Raw genomic sequence first — 6,000 nt, forward strand, 5'->3', positions numbered from 1 at the left:
CAGCATCAGCGCAAAGAACAGAACCCAGGTCTCCTGGCTCCCAACCCCGTGCTCTAACACTGCCTCACTGATAACCTTGCTACTGATTTTATTGAAATCTACACTTATATTGTTACCAAAAATTAGAAGTCACACTTGCTCTTCAGTAATGTAAATTCTTAAGCTCTGACTCTTGCCTTTAATAGAAGCAATAAATCTGGATTTGACACACCAAGACATTTTATTGTCAGATGTGTGATCACACAAGCATGGAGAACATTTTCCCTGTGAGGACTCAGTTTGAGGAATGCAGATATTTGTTTTGCTCAGCCCTGCTGCCATTTCAGTGCGTGCCACAAGGAATGACTTATGCAGTGGAGTTGTAGCTGTGTGGGTCCCAGGATAGCAGAGAGACAAAGTGGGTGAGGTAATATCTTTTATTGCACCAACTACCAACAGAAGTTGGCCCAATAAAAGATATTACCTCACCCACTTTGTCTCTCCAACAAGCCACTTACACATTTTACTACTGAAATCCTTTCTGGGGTCAAACCAAACCAGCAAAGCCTTTGAAAGATAACTGAAATTTAGCTATATAGGTATAGTTAAAGCAATACAACTCATGCATAGATAAGCATCTACGTTTAAGAGTCAAAGGGATACATTCCCCTTGTGTGGATACAGTTACACCGGCATAACTATTTCCATAAGGGAAGGTAAATAAGCTATACCAGTAAGAAGCATCTTTATACTGGAATAGCTGCATCCATGCTAGGGATTGTACTGGTACAGTATAAATATTCTGGCAAAAAAGCTTAACCAAAATAGTTATACAAGAACTGTGCGTTGACATCTAGCATTTTAGTGGTTGTATTTGGAAGAGTCCTACTAAATCCCGGAATTGTTAGAGCTTAAACCTAAGCACACCTTTTTCCCCACCGCTTTCCTAAAAGCTGCCTCTCTCCATGGCTTGTAGCTAGAGACGGTCTATAAATACACTCTGGTGCCCACAGTATGGCAACCCAAACACAGATTCAATCTCAATCAACCATCCTGCTATAATGCACTGTATTATGCAGTAACAGAAGTATGGCATATTTAAATTTAGCCCTTCTAATCAACTTCATTTTTCAAGCCTATTAAGTGGCCAGTTAGCAAAGAGTCCAGTAGCCTAAATTTTGTCATCACCTGTTTATTTCCTCAACAGAACCCCCATGAGGAGCACAAATCACATCTAGTTTTCATTGCCATTGTCAGGGCTGGGCTGATGATGCCACTTGATATACACTAGTCTAGTGCCATGAATCTGGGTGCCAGATATTCACAGGTTTCAGAGTAGCAGCCGTGTTAGTCTGTATTCGCAAAAAGAACAGGAGTACTTGTGGCACCTTAGAGACTAACAAATTTATTAGAGCATAAGCTTTCGTGAGCTACAGCATACATTGGATACATTGGATGCATCCGATGAAGTGAGCTGTAGCTCACGAAAGCTTATGCTCTAATAAAACTATTCACAGTGAAGCCGATTCCCGTTCCCTTGTGCAGATGACACAAGGCAGAGAGGAAAAGGGGTTACTTTTCTTTAGACTAAGGAAAGCAAACTGGAATTGGAAACATGACTCATCACCCTAGACTCTTTCAGTTAAACCCTGGCTAAAGATCCAGAAACAGGCAATGCCTGTTGATGGGAGAAAGCTATTCCCTCCTTGCATTGAGTGGTCATACCATCTCTAAAATAAACATCGAAGTAGAACACAAGAAGGTGTAACTTTTAAAATTTTAAACAGTTCGTTACCTACCAACCTGACACAGGTAGCTCAACCTTTACCATATTTTAGTTGTCAAAAGGTGGATTTGTCTTACTGCAATGAATAAGCAATACCCAGACATTTTCCTAACTTTATTGTGGCCTCTTTTTCACAGGCAAAAAGAGAAACAAAAGACATCTATATTCACATGCGCCCTTCATTTTCCAGGCAGAGCAGAACTTTAAAAGCAACAGAAAATGTTTCTGTGTTCAAATTAAGGGGGGAGGTGAGAAGTGGCTGAGATGAGCAGGATTATCTCTGCTGTTCAACAGAAATTTTTCCCAAGAGGCTGCTTTCCATTAGATTTAGACACAGGTTTGCAATTAACACATGTAGCTAAATTTCACACAGCCTCCCACAGAATGCAAATAACTTAAGTGCAGATTTTTAATTACATAAAAATCACCTGCAGTCTTTCTTGGGGATGATAACCCACAATGCTAATAAACTTTTCTTCTAATAGATTATTTCATTGAGAACCAGAGTCTCAGTCACTAAACTGCAACAAATTAAGTATGTTATTTGAAACAGCATTATAACCAACCAAGGCTTCCTGTTCTCCTTTCCACATAACATGGTGTGAGCCTGATGCCAGAAACTCAGGGCACCTGAAAGCAACAGGTTTTCTTTTTCAAGAAATCTTCCCTCCCCCATTTCTCCAGAGAGAGAGAGAGAAACAATTTAAAACACACACATAGAGATCCTTACAAACACCAGATCCGAACTACTTGTGGCACCTTAGAGACTAACACATTTATTAGAGCATAAGGTTTCGTGAGCTACAGCTCACTTCACGAAAGCTTATGCTCTAATAAATGTGTTAGTCTAAGGTGCCACAAGTCCTCCTTTTCTTTTTGCGGATACAGACTAACACGGCTGCTACTCTGAAACAGATCCCAAGTGTACTACAAAGCACCCTCTCTCTCTCTCTCTCTCTCTCTCTCACCCTCTCCTTTTTTTCTGGCTGCAAGCTCCCTGCGTTTTCCTTCAGACTGCTCCCTCCCCCTTACCAAATCCTTCCAACTATTGCAAACAAACCTTCTACAGAAACAGTCCCATTAAACACAAACACCGTAACGTTACAAGGCAGACTGAATTCGGTACTTTCTCACCACCCTTCACTGGCAGCTTTGCGCGATCCGTTACCGAACAGCCCCGCGCCTGAAGCGAGTTGAAATAAAGAAACGCCGAGAGAGAAGGAAAAGTGACTGGTTTTGTTTTGGAAGGCGGAGCAGGAATTGCAGAGGGAAGCTGCGCCCCAGGAACAGCAGCTGCACACAGCCCGGTGTTGCAATACCACCCTCTTCCCCTGACTCCCACCAAAGTGCAATCACGCCCGCTTACCTGGGAGGGAAACAGCCGCGCCCCTTCCCAAAAGTTCTGCGGGCCCTTCGCCCTAGGCAGCCTTGGAAACCATCGACCGCCACCCTTCCCGGCCGGGGCTCGCTCTCCTCCTCCGCCGCCGCCCCCCCCGCGCCGCGCCGCGCCGAGCCGAGCCGAGCCGCGCCAGGGGACTCCAAGCAGGGACGGAGCGGGGAGCTGACGTCACTCCGCTTCCAGAGCCCGCCCTCCCCGCGGGGAACTATGGCAGAGAGTCGGGGCGGGGCTGGAATGGCCGCCCACACGCGCCGGCTGATTGGGGCCGGGAACTGTCACTCAGGCCAAGTGGGAGAATGCGATGCCTTCCAGGGTCGGAGCGAGAGTCCTGCTGGAAATAAGGGTCTGGGGGGGGGAGGGGGAGGCGATTTCCCCCGTGTCTCTTGGCGGGGGGGCGATTTCATGAAGCTCTGCGAAAGCAAAAGTTGGGCACTTTATTCATTAGTTATTATTTATTAATTCTTCTTCTTCTTCTTACTTAACCTCGGATCCCCAAAGGAAGGTGTAAGCAAAGCCACCTTGGGATACACTAAACAGTGTTAGCAATACCCGTGCTGCCACACAGTAGCTCTCTTTGCGATGTTTCCTACGCAGACTGTTTAGAACTGGTACAAGCTCGAAATCATACACAGGGCTCCCCTCCAATCACCAAAGTTCAACTTCGTGCCACCCTCTTCTCCCTCACCCAGCAAAGATCAACGTCTTTGCAACTCCCCCCCCCCCCAACACACCCCCTCCCCCAAAGATCTACTACTTGCAACACATACTGGCGCTCGTGTTCGTTCCCAACTAGACCCCAGCAACGTGTGGCACCCCGCAGAAAGTTGCCGAAACCAGAGCAGTGAGGGAAGCAAGAACAACTTCCTCCAGCTCTGCAGTCCCTTAATCTCCTGCACATAAACATCCCCGGAGTTTGATTCCCTCGTAATTATGAAGCATGCTCGCAGCAGTTGGCTTTCAATACAGGCTTTATTCAGAGCAGCAAATATTCACTAACTCAGCAGCAGCACACAGATTGTGAATGAGCCAAACAATCACAATTCTCCTCCTTTAGGAGCTATCGGCAAAGTCATCACTTTTATTATATGTTTGGGACCGTCTAACAATTATACAAACCACTTTTAAGCGACCTACCTTTACACTTAATAAATAAATAATAATAATAAAAAGCAAGCGTATAAGAATATTAGTTTGAATAGTGGCCTCTTTGTAATAGTCGCCTCTGGAGATGGTGGGTACTGGCCCCTGCCATGTGATGGGATATTAACCACTTGTAATACTGGACTGATAAATTAAAGCTCTTACCAACCGTCCTGTGTGTCTTATCTTAATTACATTGTGGATTCATTGTTTTTAAGCAGCCTCTCCACCCCTTAGATCACCTTCTGGAAAGACCCAACTTTGTTCCCCAACTAGCTGCTTCTGAGTCAGAAGAAGCCAATTGTGAATCATCTGTGGATGCCACTCACCCATGATCTTTGTTGCACCGTGTAACTTGGCCACTCTTCACCTCAGGTATTTCTGTCACTCTCCCACAAAAAACGAGCCATGTTATCAGTTCCCCAAAATTCAAATAAAAAAATCCCACAAAATGTATCCTTCAAGAAAGGGACGAAAGAAAGAACCACACATGACAGATGGTAGTTATGTCACTCAATGTGCTCTGGAAAACACTCATACTACAGTGATAAGCAGCAATAAAAGAATCTTGTTAGAACAGAATTGTGATCTCACTTACACTGATATAAACCAGTGAAGTCAATGGAATGACATGAGTGTAGAACTGGTGTGAGATTGTAACGCAACATCCATTGATCCCATCCACCCAAACTGTCCCCCAAATTAGCCACCTCTACCAGATTTCCCTCTTGCAAGGTGAAATGGCCCCCAAAACTCCTATGAATTGCTGAAATCCCACATAAATCATATATCAGGATTTATCTGGGGTTTAACTGAAACCTGGGCTTTTTGCTGGCAGTCTGCACAGGAGTGAATTTTCCCCACAATGAATTAGCATAGTCCTAAAAACATGATTGTTCTTTTCTATTCCCATTATAGCCTTTCAGAAATTGGGGGACTAATTGCAGTACTCAATGTGAGGATATACCCCAGCATCAGTTTTGTACAATGACATTTCCTGTATAGCCTAACATTTTACTAGCTGTAACGCAACAAGAAAACATCTCATTTCATTTGTTCAGGATGGCTTCCTGGATCATTGTGTTGGGAAGTTACAACAGAGTCAAAACCCATCAGTGTGTATGAGAACAGTTGTATTTTACCTGGAACAGATCTACACAGAAATGTATCTGCCATTATATTGCCCAGTTACCTAATTTTGATTGTCCAGAAAGACCATTCTCCCACGCCTTGACTAACTATTTTGAGTCTTCAGCACATTTTGACACTTTGGTATGGACCCTATGTTCCAGACAATTAATAAATATAAAGGATGGGTTCAAACACAAAAATCCTGGATCTAAACACCTCACTCCTCCTGTCAGCTTTGGAGAAGTTTGGATCTGGACTCAGATCCTAATAAAATGTTGAACCAATATTGATCCCTGGTGAAACACACTACTAATCTCTCTCTGTGCTCCAAATTGTCCATTTATTTCTGTTCATTCTTTATTTTCTTACTCTTAACTAGTTTTTAATCCCGAAAGTCAAAGAGCAACACTCAGGAATCTAATCCAAACAGGCCTATTTTTGGTAGGAGGGTAGTGTGAGCGAGTTTTGTCTGAAAACAAATCTAAACCGACAGAGCATTTCTGACCATTGTTTGACTTCTTTCATTAAAGAAAATACCTTGCAGGTCAAGACAAATCTCTGATAA

The 6,000-nt window shown here is 43.8% G+C and overlaps 1 protein-coding gene across 12 annotated transcripts in view; it reads right to left on the reverse strand.

The window, feature by feature from the left end:
- The window catches only part of PPFIBP1 (PPFIA binding protein 1), a 178,193-nt gene extending 174,949 nt beyond the window's left edge, over positions 1–3,244 (reverse strand). For 8 of the 12 annotated variants that reach the window (XM_038410006.2, XM_043516013.1, XM_043516008.1 and 5 more), the window contains exon 1: positions 3,132–3,244. The gene's annotated coding sequence lies outside the window, so the exon portion shown is untranslated. The remainder of the gene's footprint in view (positions 1–3,131) is intronic. The other 4 variants (XM_043515990.1, XM_038409981.2, XM_038410015.2 and 1 more) reach the window with 4 other exon arrangements.
- Positions 3,245–6,000: the final 2,756 nt, after the last annotated feature.

The sequence above is a fragment of the Dermochelys coriacea genome, chromosome 1 (genome assembly GCF_009764565.3).
Source record: "Dermochelys coriacea isolate rDerCor1 chromosome 1, rDerCor1.pri.v4, whole genome shotgun sequence".
NCBI classification, from domain to species: Eukaryota; Metazoa; Chordata; order Testudines; family Dermochelyidae; genus Dermochelys; species Dermochelys coriacea.